Source organism: Macaca nemestrina, chromosome 3, assembly GCF_043159975.1.
Source record: "Macaca nemestrina isolate mMacNem1 chromosome 3, mMacNem.hap1, whole genome shotgun sequence".
Taxonomy (NCBI): domain Eukaryota; kingdom Metazoa; phylum Chordata; class Mammalia; order Primates; family Cercopithecidae; genus Macaca; species Macaca nemestrina.
Genome location: NC_092127.1, coordinates 64,778,032 through 64,794,093, shown reverse-complemented (window position 1 = coordinate 64,794,093; position 16,062 = coordinate 64,778,032). Strand labels below are relative to the sequence as shown.

Sequence of the window (16,062 nt, the reverse complement as noted above, 5' to 3'; positions counted from 1 at the left end):
GGGAAAGAAAATTTATTATATCAGTGTATATTGCTGAAATAATAAAGTGATATATAAGATGTATTTTCATTTATTTAGAATAAACTCCCTCAGAAAACTGATATATAATTTCTATTACTTGTTTTAAATAAAAAAAAATTTGGCCAGGCATGGTGGCTCATGCCTGCAATCCCAGCACTTTGGGAGGCCAAGGCAGGTGGATCACCTGAGGTCAGAAGTTCAAGACCAGCCTGCCCAACATGGTGAAACCCCATCTCTACTAAAAATACAAAAATTAGCCTGGCGTGGTAGCATGTGCCTGTAATCCCAGCTACTCCAGAGGATGAGGCAGGAGAATCGCTTGAATTCGAGAAGCAGAGGTTGCAGTGAGCGGAGATTGCACCATTGCATTCCAGTCTGGGTAACTGAGTGAGACTCTGTCTCTAAATAAATAAATAAAATTTTTGGAGGTCTATCTATTGAAGCAAATCAATTAGCAGAATATACATTGGCCAAGATCAGCCCTCAAATTCTCATGTATCAGGCGGGCAATTTTAAGTAGGTACTGTTTACGGGACACATAGAATAGGTTTTTAATTCTTATTTTGATGTTTTACTTAAATAGTTATTTAAATAAAATAATATATGCTAATTTATTATAAAAATTCAAACTATACAGAACAGTAAGGGAAGAAAAAATATTAAAAGGGCTTATCCCCAATTTGCATTTTTCTTTTTTTTCTTTTTTTTCTTTTTTTTTTAATTTATTTATTATTATTATACTTTAAGTTGTAGGGTACATGTGCATAACGTGCAGGTTTGTTACATATGTATACTTGTGCCATGTTGGTGTGCTGCACCCATCAACTCGTCATTTACATCAGGTATAACTCCCAATGCAATCCCTCCCCCCTCCCCCCTCCCCATGATAGGCCCCTGTGTGTGATGTTCCCCTTCCTGAGTCCAAGTGATCTCATTGTTCAGTTCCCACCTATGAGTGAGAACATGCGGTGTTTGGTTTTCTGTTCTTGTGGTAGTTTGCTAAGAATGATGGTTTCCAGCTGCATCCATGTCCCTACAAAGGACACAAATTCATCCTTTTTGATGGCTGCATAGTATTCCATGGTGTATATGTGCCACATTTTCTTAATCCAATCTGTCACTGATGGACATTTGGGTTGATTCCAAGTCTTTGCTATTGTGAATAGTGCTGCAATAAACATACGTGTGCATGTGTCTTTATAGCAGCGTGATTTATAATCCTTTGGGTATATACCCAGTAATGGGATGGCTGGGTCAGATGGTACATCTAGTTCTAGATCCTTGAGGAATTGCCATACTGTTTTCCATAATGGTTGAACTAGTTTACAATCCCACCAACAGTGTAAAAGTGTTCCTATTTCTCCACATCCTCTCCAGCACCTGTTGTTTCCTGACTTTTTAATGATCGCCATTCTAACTGGTGTGAGATGGTATCTCATTGTGGTTTTGATTTGCATTTCTCTGATGGCCAGTGATGATGAGCATTTTTTCATGTGTCTGTTGGCTGTATGAATGTCTTCTTTTGAGAAATGTCTGTTCATATCATTTGCCCACTTTTTGATGGCGTTGTTTGTTTTTTTCTTGTAAATTTGTTTGAGTTCTTTGTAGGTTCTGGATATTAGCCCTTTGTCAGATGAGTAGATTGCAAAAATTTTCTCCCATTCTGTAGGTTGCCTGTTCACTCTGATGGTAGTTTCTTTTGCTGTGCAGAAGCTCTTTAGTTTAATGAGATCCCATTTGTCAATTTTGGCTTTTGCTGCCGTTGCTTTTGGTGTTTTAGACATGAAGTCTTTGCCCATGCCTATGTCCTGAATGGTACTACCTAGGTTTTCCTCTAAGATTTTTATGGTATTAGGTCTAACATTTAAGTCTCTAATCCATCCTGAATTAATTTTCGTATAAGGAGTAAGGAAAGGATCCAGTTTCAGCTTTCTACTTATGGCTAGCCAATTTTCCCAGCACCATTTATTAAATGGGGAATCCTTTCCCCATTTCTTGATTCTCTCAGGTTTGTCAAAGATCAGATGGCTGCAGATGTGTGGTATTATTTCTGAGGACTCTGTTCTGTTCCATTGGTCTATATCTCTGTTTTGGTAACAGTACCATGCTGTTTTGGTTACTGTAGCCTTGTAGTATAGTTTGAAGTCAGGTAGCGTGATGCCTCCAGCTTTGTTCTTTAGACTTAGGATTGTCTTGGAGATGTGGGCTCTTTTTTGGTTCCATATGAACTTTAAAGCAGTTTTTTCCAATTCTGTGAAGAAACTCATTGGTAGCTTGATGGGGATGGCATTGAATCTACAAATTACCTTGGGCAGTATAGCCATTTTCACAATATTGATTCTTCCTATCCATGAGCATGGTATGTATTTCCATTTGTTTGTGTCCTCTTTTATTTCACTGAGCAGTGGTTTGTAGTTCTCCTTGAAGAGGTCCTTGACATCCCTTGTAAGTTGGATTCCTAGGTATTTTATTCTCTTTGAAGCAATTGGAATGGAAGTTCATTCCTGATTTGGCTCTCTGTTTGTCTGTTACTGGTGTATAAGAATGCTTGTGATTTTTGCACATTAATTTTGTATCCTGAGACTTTGCTGAAGTTGCTTATCAGCTTAAGGAGATTTTGGGCTGAGACAATGGGGTTTTCTAAATATACAATCATGTCATCTGCAAACAGGGACAGTTTGACTTCTTCTTTTCCTAACTGAATACCCTTGATTTCTTTCTCTTGCCTTATTGCCCTAGCCAGAATTTCCAACACTATGTTGAATAGGAGTGGTGAGAGAGGGCATCTCTGTCTTGTGCCAGTTTTCAAAGGGAATTTTTCCAGTTTTTGCCCATTCAGTATGATATTGGCTGTGGGTTTGTCATAAATAGCTCTTATTATTTTGAGGTACGTTCCATCAATACCGAATTTATTGAGCGTTTTTAGCATGAAGGGCTGTTGAATTTTGTCAAAAGCCTTTTCTGCATCTATTGAGATAATCATGTGGTTCTTGTCTTTGGTTCTGTTTATATGCTGGATTATGTTTATTGATTTGTGAATGTTGAACCAGCCTTGCATCCCAGGGATGAAGCCCACTTGATCATGGTGGATAAGCTTTTTGATGTGTTGCTGAATCCGGTTTGCCAGTATTTTATTGAGGATTTTTGCATCGATGTTCATCAGGGATATTGGTCTAAAATTCTCTTTTTTTGTTGTGTCTCTGCCAGGCTTTTGTATCAGGATGATGTTGGCCTCATAAAATGAGTTAGGGAGGAGTCCCTCTTTTTCTATTGATTGGAATAGTTTCAGAAGGAATGGTACCAACTCCTCCTTGTACCTCTGGTAGAATTCAACTGTGAATCCATCTGGTCCTGGACTTTTTTTGGTTGGTAGGCTATTGATTCTTGCCTCAATTTCAGAGCCTGCTATTGGTCTATTCAGGGATTCAACTTCTTCCTGGTTTAGTCTTGGAAGAGTGTAAGTGTCCAGGAAATTATCCATTTCTTCTAGATTTTCCAGTTTATTTGCGTAGAGGTGTTTATAGTATTCTCTGATGGTAGTTTGTATTTCTGTGGGGTCGGTGGTGATATCCCCTTTATCATTTTTTATTGCGTCGATTTGATTCTTCTCTCTTTCCTTCTTTATTAGTCTTGCTAGTGGTCTGTCAATTTTGTTGATCTTGTCAAAAAACCAACTCCTGGATTCATTGATTTTTTGAGAGTTTTTTGTGTCTCTATCTCCTTCAGTTCTGCTCTGATCTTAGTTATTTCTAGCCTTCTGCTAGCTTTCGAATGTGTTTGCTCTTGCTTCTCTAGTTCTTTTAATTGCGATGTTAGAGTGTCAATTTTAGATCTTTCCTGCTTTCTCTTGTGGGTATTTAGTGCTATAAATTTCCCTCTACACACTGCTTTAAATGTGTCTCAGAGATTCTGGTATGTTGTATCTTTGTTCTCATTGGTTTCAAAGAACATCTTTATTTCTGCCTTCATTTCGTTATGTACCCAGTAGTCATTCAGGAGCAGGTTGTTCAGTTTCCATGTAGTTGAGCGGTTTTGATTGAGTTTCTTAGTCCTGAGTTCTAGTTTGATTGCACTGTGGTCTGAGAGACAGTTTGTTATAATTTCTGTTCTTGTACATTTGCTGAGGAGTGCTTTACTTCTAATTACGTGGTCGATTTTGGAGTAAGTACGATGTGGTGCTGAGAAGAATGTATATTCTGTTGATTTGGGGTGGAGAGTTCTATAAATGTCTATTAGGTCTGCTTGCTGCAGAGATGAGTTCAATTCCTGGATATCCTTGTTAACTTTCTGTCTCGTTGATCTGTCTAATGTTGACAGTGGAGTGTTGAAGTCTCCCATTATTATTGTATGGGAGTCTAAGTCTCTTTGTAAGTCTCTAAGGACTTGCTTGATGAATCTGGGTGCTCCCGTATTGGGTGCATATATATTTAGGATAGTTAGTTCTTCCTGTTGAATTGATCCCTTTACCATTATGTAATGGCCTTCTTTGCCTCTTTTGATCTTTGATGGTTTAAAGTCTGTTTTATCAGAGACTAGTATTGCAACCCCCGCTTTTTTTGTTCTCCATTTGCTTGGTAAATCTTCCTCCATCCCTTTATTTTGAGCCTGTGTATGTCTCTGCGTGTGAGATGGGTCTCCTGAATACAGCAGACTGATGGGTCTTGACTCTTTATCCAGTTTTCCAGTCTGTGTCTTTTAATTGGAGCATTTAGTCCATTTACATTTAAGGTTAAGATTGTTATGTGTGAACTTGATCCTGCCATTATGATATTAACTGGTTATTTTGCTCGTTAGTTGATGCAGTTTCTTCCTAGCCTCGATGGTCTTTACATTTTGGCATGTTTTTGCAATGGCTGGTACCTGTTGTTCCTTTCCATGTTTAGTGCTTCCTTCAGGGTCTCTTGTAAGGCAGGCCTAGTGGTGACAAAATCTCTAAGCATTTGCTTATCTGTAAAGGATTTTATTTCTCCTTCACTTATGAAACTTAGTTTGGCTGGATATGAAATTCTGGGTTTAAAATTCTTTTCTTTAAGAATGTTTAATATTGGCCCCCACTCTCTTCTGGCTTGTAGAGTTTCTGCCGAGAGATCTGCTGTTAGTCTGATGGGCTTCCCTTTGTGGGTAACCCGACCTTTCTCTCTGGCTGCCCTTAAGATTTTTTCTTTCATTTCAACTTTGGTGAATCTGGCAATTATGTGTCTTGGAGTTGCTCTTCTCGAGGAGTATCTTTGTGGCTTTCTCTGTATTTCCTGGATTTGAATGTTGGCCTGCCCTACTAGGTTGGGGAAGTTCTCCTGGATGATATCCTGAAGAGTGCTTTCCAACTTGGTTCCATTTTCCCCCTCACTTTCAGGCACCCCAATCAGACGTAGATTTGGTCTTTTTACATAATCCCATACTTCTTGCAGGCTTTGTTCATTTCTTTTTCTTCTTTTTTCTTTTGGTTTCTCTTCTCGCTTCATTTCATTCATTTGATCCTCAATCGCTGATACTCTTTCTTCCAGTTGATCGAGTCGGTTACTGAAGCTTGTGCATTTGTCACGTATTTCTCGTGTCATGGTTTTCATCTCTTTCATTTCGTTTAGGACCTTCTCTGCATTAATTACTCTAGCCATCAATTCTTCCACTTTTTTTTCAAGATTTTTCGTTTCTTTGTGCTGGGTACGTAATTCCTCCTTTAGCTCTGAGAAATTTGATGGACTGAAGCCTTCTTCTCTCATCTCGTCAAAGTCATTCTCCGTCCAGCTTTGATCTGTTGCTGGCGATGAGCTGCGCTCCTTTGCCGGGGGAGATGCGCTCTTATTTTTTGAATTTCCAGCTTTTCTGCCCTGCTTTTTCCCCATCTTTGTGGTTTTATCTGCCTCTGGTCTTTGATGATGATGATGTACTGATGGGGTTTTGGTGTAGGTGTCCTTCTTGTTTGATAGTTTTCCTTCTAACAGTCAGGACCCTCAGCTGTAGGTCTGTTGGAGATTGCTTGAGGTCCACTCCAGACCCTGTTTGCCTGGGTATCAGCAGCAGAGGCTGCAGAAGATAGAATATTTCTGAACAGCGAGTGTACCGGTCTGATTCTTGCTTTGGAAGCTTCCTCTCAGGGGTGTACTCCACCCTGTGAGGTGTGGGGTGTCAGACTGCCCCTAGTGGGGGATGTCTCCCAGTTAGGCTACTCTGGGGTCAGGGACCCACTTGAGCAGGGAGTCTGTCCCTTCTCAGATCTCAACCTCCGTGTTGGGAGATCCACTGCTCTCTTCAAAGCTGTCAGACAGAGTCGTTTGCGTCTGCAGAGTTTTCGGCTGCATTTGTTATTGCCCTGTCCCCAGAGGTGGAGTCTACAGAGACAGGCAGGTTTCCTTGAGCTGCTGTGAGCTCCACCCAGTTCGAGCTTCCCAGCAGCTTTGTTTACCTACTTAAGCCTCAGCAATGGCGGGCGCCCCTCCCCCAGCCTCGCTGCTGCCTTGCCGGTAGATCACTGACTGCTGTGCTAGCAATGAGGGAGGCTCCGTGGGAGTGGGACCCTCTGGCCAGGTGTGGGATATGATCTCCTGGTGTGCCTGTTTGCTTAAAGCGCAGTATTGGGGTGGGAGTTACCCGATTTTCCAGGTGTTGTGTGTCTCAGTTCCCCTGGCTAGGAAAAGGGATTCCCTTCCCCCTTGCGCTTCCCAGGTGAGGAAATGCCTCGCCCTGCTTCAGCTCTGGCTGGTCGGGCTGCAGCAGCTGACCAGCACCGATCGTCCGGCACTCCCCAGTGAGATGAACCCAGTACTTCAGTTGAAAATGCAGAAATCACCAGTCTTCTGTGTCGCTCACGCTGGGAGTTGGAGACTGGAGCTGTTCCTATTTGGCCATCTTGCTCCGCCCCCCTCTTTTTTTTTTTTTTTTTTTGAGACAGTCTTGCTCTGTTGCCCAGGCTGAAATGCAGTGGTGCAATCTCGGCTCACTGCAAACTCCGCCTCCTAGATTCAAGAAATTCTCTGCCTCAGTCTCCCTAGTAGCTGGGATTACAGGTGCCTGCCATCACGCCCAGCTAATTTTTGTATTTTTAGTAGAAATAGGGTTTCACCATCTTGGCCAGACTGGTCTTGAACTCCTGACCTTGTGATCCACTCGCCTCGGTCTCCCAAAGTGCTGGGATTACAGGCGTAAGCCACTGCGCCTGGCCCAGTCTACAGTTTTCTAAATGGAAGATTTTAGTGAGAATTCAGAGGATTTTGTAGTCATTCCTGTTTTCAGTGTTGTTTTGGGGAGCAAGGGAGCTAACAACTATCACATTAGAGTTCTCTGTTTCATTCTTTAACTTTGCTTTTTGAGATTTATGGCTTCACTTTGTTCTTGCGTCCTTATTCGGTTGCTGCTTATAAAGATTTTTTTTCTCTTCTTCATTTAAAGCTATTTTGTTCATTTTATTAGTCTGAGGGAGGGTGATGTTATGGTGCTGCATAGTTTGTTTGTTTTATTTTGTTTGGTAACTCAAAAACGTGTTTGGCTTGCAAAGGTAAAATATAAAGTGGACCAATGTTTCCAGTATCAATTTTGACACTGTGTTTTGCTTCTTCAAGATTTGAGATTAACTTGGAATGTTTGTATAAATAAAGGAAAAATGTTACATTCTGAGTTAATCAAGTTCTGATCAGCTGGAAGAATTAATAAAACCAATCTCTGAACTGCATTGTCATCTTGAAAAACAATGAGTTTTCAGAGTTTAACCAATCCATGCATTCTATGCATATGCACACATGTCTGTGTAAAGAGTTTATGTGTCACATGTTTCTAGGGGAGGTACTACCCACATTTCCCTTTGGTGAAGGACTTGTTGCCCCAGCATCTAGGTGTGCTCTCAGCCCTTCAGAAATTGCCTCACCTGCTGAGAGCTATCAAAGTCACACTGCTTTCCCAGTCTGCCACATCCGGTGGCTGATCAACATGGGAGAATAAAAGTCTGACCCTTTGACCCACTGAAGGACCACTCTGGCTTCAGAACTCTTCATAGGGTCGGTAAAACCTGTCATTAGGCCTGCTGCTCTGCCCACTCCAGCTTTCCTCCCCTCTCTTTACAGGTGTTGATCCCAAGGGAACTCTCTAATAAACAGTTTATTAGAGATGCCAATAAACTAAACCTCGCTCTCAGAATCTGCCTTGGAAAACCTGATCAGTGACAAAAACATATTGTGTGCTTTCCTCTCAACACCCAGTTTCTCTGTCTCCCACTGTGTAGCAGCATTTCATTTGGTGAGATTAGCTCAACACTTAGCATTGGGGTGAATCCTTTATCTAAACCAGTCAGGGTATTTCTATCTACCTAGCAATAGCCAAATGTTCAGATAATCCAGGGTTAGTAAGTGAGCATGTTACAGTTGCCTGATCACGGACATTGATTCAGGGAGAGTCCAAAGAGTGTGAATTTTAGGACTTTGGTGATTGTAGAAATTAATGCTGCTTGCTTGCTCTTGAGATATGAACAATATTGCCCCCAATAGCTTCTAGTCTCCATCTTCCGACAATGTTGGAAAACAGCCTGAAGAAGATGCTAGCACACAAAGAAAAGATTAACTGAAAGAAATATTCAGAAAATAAGCTAGGTCCAGATGGAACTATGCCGGAATCCTGTCCTGCCAGCATGGGTGCAAATGATTCATGAGGATGGCAACCTTTTCTCGTAACAAACAGCATTTCAGAAATAGCAAATTAAACGGCTCTGTGTGCTCTCAAAGGTTAATTGAGAAAGTGGAATTTTTAACCTAACTATGAGCTGGTTAAGGGAAAAAACCTCGTAATGTTCGGAATAATCCTTGTTGCCCTATTATGTGAAAGTCAGACCTACATAAAGAAGCACAAATATAATTGGATATAATAGATATCTCAAGCAGTTTGGCCACATATATTTGTTGTATATTGGTCTTAATTGTATTGCTTTTAGCTTGGAGCCATTGCAAATGCTTAGTAATTATATTAGTGATGCAATGGAAATTTTTTTTCATTCTTTCTCTTTTATCCATTAAAGTAAATTAATGGCTAGGGAGAAAAAAGGTTTAACACAATATGGGTTCCTTAATGGTAATTCCTTTCTAGTTCAGTGACACTAGGAAAATGCAGTATGTGTTGTTTTCTTTCTCAATTGAATTTTGCTTGAGGGGAAATTTAGTATTGAGTTTTTATTTAAAGGAATGTGGAACATGGATATAGGTGTAAGACTTTGGTCACTTTGTGGGTACATTTTGCAGTATTGTATTTTTAATTTTATTCTGTTTCATTTAGTGTAAAAAAAATGTACACATGCAGATGAAAAACACTGGCAGCTTTAGTGATATTCATCTAACAAAATGAGTATGGTATTTCTGGAGATCTAGCTCAAAATTATGTATATAAATGAACAAAGGACAGCAAATAAGACCAAAAGTAGCAAGAGGGTAAAAATATTCATTTATTCTTGAGGTATGCATGTGTGTGTATATATTTTACATATATATATAATATAAAATTCAGCAAAAATGATTCCTTGATGAACTAAAATCGGAGAGAAGCAAAAACTCTTGCCCATTGGTGATTCAACAGACTGCAAATAACTTCTCCGCAGTACACTTGGGAATTTATAGACAGAAAATGGTTTCAACGATTTTCTGAATGAAATCCCATGTAAACTCTGACATGGCAAGGGAGAATCTAAAATGTACTGAATATTACCCCGAAAAGCTTAAGAGTATGTGAAATGTAAAGTTTTTAAATACCTTACCTTGATATAGTTTATTTTGTTTTTAGAGGAAGAAGTCTGGTTTGCCAGAGGGAAAATAGAAACTAGGTGGTATTACTACTTTAGAAGTTTTTCTTTTGTTCAGTTGCATTTTGTTTGCAGTTCCTAATAATAGCATTTTTTTTTCAAATAAAAAAGGAATGCACAATGTATTGGATGGTAAATTTTCTGATAATAACATTAATTGATAAAAATTACTTAGGAAACTTAATTTACATTTTATATCAATTTCAGACCACTCTAGGCAATGGAAACAGAAAAGATAATGTAAAATTTCTACCACAGAGGCAATTGCACTATTACAGTGTTAAATATTGAGCGTATATTCTAGGTTAACCAATAAGAAAGTAATATAAAAGTGAACGAAAGGAAAGATAATTGTTTGCTGGCTTAATATATAGAAGTTTTAATCTAATTAGTTAAAATTACTCAGTGGTTTTTTACTTCTTATGAAATAAATTCCCAAGTCTATCACTTGACATTTAACCTGTCTCAAGTATTCCCAACCTAATCTTCCAAACATATCTGCTTCCACAGATCCTCCTCTCCAGCCATACTAGACTACCTGTTGTTCCCCCAAAATGACCCTTATCATCTCACCACTGTGCCTTTGTTGTTTTGTTTCTTCTCATGGGAAAAAATGTCTTCTGTTATCGCTAGTCAGAACACTTTCTTCCTTCTACAAATTCATGTAACATGTTTGCTAAGGTGAAAGAAACATTATTTTACTAAACGCTCCAGAATTCATCTGAGGAAAATCTACATCTGTTCATAGAAAACAAAGAATCTTTGATAGAATAACTGAGGAAAATGGTGAGACCTTGAGGTGATAGATTTCTGGAGTTATGGAAATAGACTCATGGTTAAAATACTCTGATCAAGAATAAACAGAAAGAGAAGGAGAGAAAAGAGAAGGGAGTGTGGCAGGGGTGTGTGGCAGGATGTGGGACTGATAGAAGAGAGAAAATAAATGCATGTAAAACATGGCAGATTTGTGTTAGAAATTTTAAAAGTTGGCATATCTGATATCCTATTTTAAATTATGTTTCTGTGATATTCAAATGTGTAAATTCGAGAGATTCTACTATACATAAAAGGCATTTTGAATGTTTCCTTTGTCTTTTATTTTGAAATAGAAAGAGTATAAAGTCTATATTTGTTTAAATGGCAATAAGGAAATTAATAAAGAGCCTTAAGATTTAACGCAAGAAGTAAAATTCATAGAGAGCAGGAAATAGGAGCTAGAGGTGGATAAAGAAGTATCTTTTCCTTAAAATTTAGCCAGATTCTTAAGGTTAACATGAACTTTCCACCGGCACACACTGATAGAATTGCTACCCCTTATTGTAGGGTGACTGTCTTTTCTATTTGGGCTGGTATAGCAGAATACCATAGACTGCGTGGCTTATGAACAACAGAAATTTAATTCTCTGTTTTGGAGGCCGGAAAGTCCAAAGTCAAGGTGCTTACAGATTCCGTGTCTGAGGAGAGCCCGCTTCCTCATTTATAGATGGCTGTCTTTTTGCTGCATTTTACATAGTAGAAAGCTCAGGGAGCTTTCTGGGGTCTCTTTTGTAAGAGTACTAATACCTTATGCCCTTCATGAGGGTGAGTGCTCATGACCTAATTACCTCCCAAAGACTCCACCTTCGAATACCTTCATATTGGCCGTTAGGTTTCGGAATACAAATCTTGGAAGAAAGGTTGGGGGTGGGCATAAACAGTAAGTCTCTAGCAGTGAACAACCATCTAAGTTTGCCTTTGGGCTTTCCTTTAAGCAATCAGTGTTTAAACTTGGGAAAGTCCCAGGTAAATGGAAATGAGTTGTCCACTCCTATAAGGGACAGGAAGACACCAGCTGATACCTGTGTGCCACAGGAACTGTCTCTGGCATGCTTATGGCAACTAATACATTATCTCTTGAATCGTTAGTTGCCGATCTTTTTGTGAAATATGTAATAAAATGGTAAGATTACTTTTTTGGCAAAAAAAAAAGGGCCCATCTGATACACACACACACACACACACACACACACACACACACACACACATACATATAAAAAATTGAAATCTATACATATTCCCAATTACCTAAAGAGTCTTTATTCTTAATAATTATCCTAGTAATGACTAAATACATGTTTGATACTCTTCTTTTGGAGTTATTCAAGTCACTGGTTCTCAACTAGTAGTGATTATGCTCTCTTTCTCCAGAGGACTTTTGTCGGTGTCTGCAGACATTGTGATTGTTGAGACTCGGGGGAATGGAGAAGCATGGCTAATGGAATCTAGTGGGTAGAAGCCAGAGATGCTGCCATACAACCTGCGATGTGCAAGACAGTCTTCTACAACAAAGAACGATCCAACCCAAAATGTTAATAATGCCTTGATTAGAAAAATCCTGACTTATTAGACCTTGAATGTATTTTTCTACCCTAGTGTTGGCAAATGCTTGACTCGACATGAGGATTTGATAGTTGAAAACCACAAAAATTGTAGGAGAAGGTGACAGAAAGCCTGTTTTAAATACTCTCTCCATGCCAAACACATCAATGTGAGGTGAAATAATTTTTGAAACATCAAAATAAATATCTATAAACAATATAAATACCTTTATGGACCAAAAGTGGAATAGAAACGCCACACTGTAGCCTGAGCTGGAGGGATCTAGCTTCAAAAGCAAACAAAGGCAGCCAGAGTTTGGGAGAAAACAAAACAAAATCCAAAATGCCCCATCCCAGGGGATCCAAGCCAGACTCAGCTTCTGAAATCACTGAGGGCTTATTGCAGCATTCCATTAGAAAGAATAAAAAGTTTCTTACTATCACTCTGAGTTATAGCTTTCATAAGGATCTATATTAATGTCAATATAACCTAGATTATGATATTGACAAGCAGCTCCAAAATCTACTCGTTTAAAAATGACAAAAGTTGATTTTATGCCCAGTTACATATGCATCAGAGGCTGATAAGGAGTCTTCACTCATTGTGGTTTGTGTTCATTTTAGACTAAGGTTGATGTAGAAGCCTCTACCTTTATATGTGCTGACATCTGCTTTAAGATAAAAGGGCTCTAGAGAGTCTCACATTAGCTACTGTGTGCTCAGTAGTGAAACACCACTTTAGTCTGGAAGTCATCGGCTAACACTGGTAACATGGTCTCAGGGAGTACTATTCTATCATGTTGCTGGAAAGAGGGTTACTGCTTTAGTGAATGCCACAGGCACTTTTTCTAAAGCTCTGAGAAGTATGAAAAGCTAAGAACCAGGTGTACCAAGGTGCTTGTTTCAACGACTGGGTCTGTGTTAACTCCTATTTTATAATAGGATAGAAGCTTAGAGCTATCAATATGAGATCTTGTTATAATGTGGAGGTTTTGGTGAGGCCAGGATGACTACATATTAATATAAATGTGGAGAAGAATGAAGAGAAAAAATATCCCACACTTAAGATCAGCCTGCAACCTATCATCTCAAGCCACATGATGAAACTCAGTAATATTTCCAGTTCTCCTTCTTCTGAACGAATGGTAAGATTGCACAACCTTGGTATCATGTAGTTAGGGCTGGAATGTGAGGAGTAAAATGATGTGTGTCACTTTCAGGTCACTATCAAATCTCCCCATGTTTCCTTCTTTCCACCGTAGAAGCAGGTATATTCCAAATATTCTAGACTCCAACAGGCTGGCGGCTGAGTGAAGATCACATAGAGTGGATGCCTCTGTAGATCTAAGATGGACAAATGTCTTAGATGAGTGATCCTACCTACATTTTAATCCACTGAGGTTCTGTTGTTATACAGCCAAGATCACTGCATGTCCTGAGGGACACAGTAGGTATTCAAGTGTTGAGTCACAGAAACTGATACCCCAAAACATGGTGTTTTGCAGCCTCAATGTCTCTGTGATCCCATACCTCCTGTTTTTCAGTGCTCTATCTCTCCCACAGCACAGGATGATAATCTCTAAAGATTTTTATCTGTCTGAAATTTGGACCTACCAAAGCAGAATATGATTACCTTTTGTTCTACCCCTGAGTTTTCATTAACTGAATTCATATCACAGGAAGACTGCAGTCTGTCGACAAACCTGGGCAGATTTTTGCCACAAACCATTGTCTGCTCTGTGGGCCCAATAGACTTAGTCCCAGGTGATTGTATGTTCTTCAAGCTCATTGAATTCCAATAAAAATCATTTGTTACCCCTGCCTAAAGTCATTCACACTTCCCTATTTCTGTTTCTCCTAAGAATGGGGAACATAACCATCTGTACCTCATTGCGTGGTAGAGCAATTGCTCTGTGCTTCTCCTCCATAAACGTTAATACATTTATATGCGTTTTCTCCTATTAATGTGTCTTTTATCAGTTGATTTTCAGTGAACCTCCGGAGGATGGAGGGGAAGTTTTTCCTTGGCTCCTGCACAAGGTATATTTATTGAATGCTTAGTGCATTTTAAACCTGATGAATGTTAAGCTAGACTTTTTTTTTTTTTTTGAGACAGGGTCTTGCTATATTGTCCAGGCTGGTCTTGAACTCCTGGGTTCAAGCAATCTTCCCAAGTAACTGGGAGTACAGGTGTGCCCCTTTGCACCTGCTCCAAGCTGGAATTTTCTGAAGAGTGTTGGTTATGAATTAGTGAAGATCATGATAGAGGACATTCCAGGCTCTATAAACAATGGAGGTAGAGTGCTAACACAGTGTATTTACCTGGCAGCACAACTGAGGATGTTTTGCTTGAGTGTGGAGGTGAAGTTCAGCTGGGAAGGAAATTCCATGGGAAAAGTTATAAAATGTAAATTACAACAGTTAATTTGTGTTAATAGGGCATCAGTTAATGAAGGACATTTGGTTCTAGTTCGAAGAATTTGATTCCTGCCATCTTGAGATTCTTGCTATCTAGTTCTTATGAGGTGAATGTCATATAAATGCTAGTTTTCAGTCTTTTTGAAATGATTATTAATGTAGTAGCCACATTTAGAATAATTTAAGATGAGGAGATGTAAACTAAAACTATTATTATAATAAGCATAGTTTAGGTATTGATAGTGGTAATGGTATAGGAGTACATTCGAGAGTGACTGACCAAAAGGGAATATTAACAGCATATTTTGATTACTATGTATAAGAGAATTGGGGGCACAGGCTAAAGAAAATAAATCTAAGTCAGAATGAAGGTGACACACTTGAGCGATGACTAGGGTGTTTTGTTTACAGGAGAAGACAACATATTAAACTGTAGATTTTAGAGATGACTGGACATATCATGGTAATATCTGACATCCAGTTATAAATCTATGGCTCATGTGGAAAGTTAATGCTGGAGACATAGATTCATTTACAATCATTTCATTTATTCCATTGGGTTATTCATATTCACTACAAAGGCAAGCAAACATTTCAACAAGTCATGATGTTCAACAAAAGTAAGAGCAATGCCAAGTTTGTAATTATGTTGTTATATTTATCATTGACAGGCTTTACAGTTTTAGTTTAAAAAATGGCTACCATGCAGGTAAAGGAGAGATTACCAAAAAACATGGAAACTTTATCATTTACACTTCAGATTTGTTCCTTTTACCCTGCTTTAAGGAGCTTAATTTTCAGCTACAGAATTAGCTTCTGGCTGATCTAAAGAACAAATAAGAGCTTACTCTGGGAGTTAATTTTTTTTTATTAGCTCCCTCACAAGTTTTACGTTATGTGTGTGCACTGTGAAGTCTAGTCATTGTAGTTGCTGCTGTTGAAAATGTTTGACTTTTTGTAATAATTCAAGAATAGACTTGTAATTATGATGACCCAGAAATAGGCTGTGTTAAATGAGTTTATATTTGATGTCAGAAATTTTAAAAAGATAATATTTTTTCAGTTCATGATATTTTATCATCTTTGTTGCTATGGTTAAAAGCTAAAAAAAAAAAAAAAGCATTACCTTTGTGTAAAGTACATAATACAAAAATAGTATAGTATTAAAAGTCTTTCGAGAGAACTTAATAGCATGGAACTAATTAAGAAGCAAGACACTAATTCTTATATATTTTGTTATGCTCATAAAGGAATTAGTCTTGTACAGGCAATATAGAGTAGTCAATGCTAAAATAATTTTTATTTTCATATTTGTATTGGATCAGGACACAAAGCAATTATATTAAGATTTCAGGAATCTTGACATATGCTGTACTATCATATAGTGGATAAAATAGACATGCTAATGATAGCATTTAAGTTTTTTAAAGGTTAATCATATGCCCATTATTGAATAAATATTAGTTTTGTATGAAAAAAAGTATTTCTGATAGC

The 16,062-nt window shown here is 38.5% G+C and overlaps 1 long non-coding RNA gene across 1 annotated transcript in view; it reads left to right on the top strand.

The window, feature by feature from the left end:
* LOC105486115 (uncharacterized) overlaps positions 1-15,706 on the top strand; it is a 105,840-nt gene extending 90,134 nt beyond the window's left edge. The window contains exon 3 of the long non-coding RNA XR_989987.2: positions 11,981-15,706. This is a non-coding gene — a long non-coding RNA (uncharacterized lncRNA). The remainder of the gene's footprint in view (positions 1-11,980) is intronic.
* The last annotated feature ends 356 nt before the right edge of the window (positions 15,707-16,062 follow it).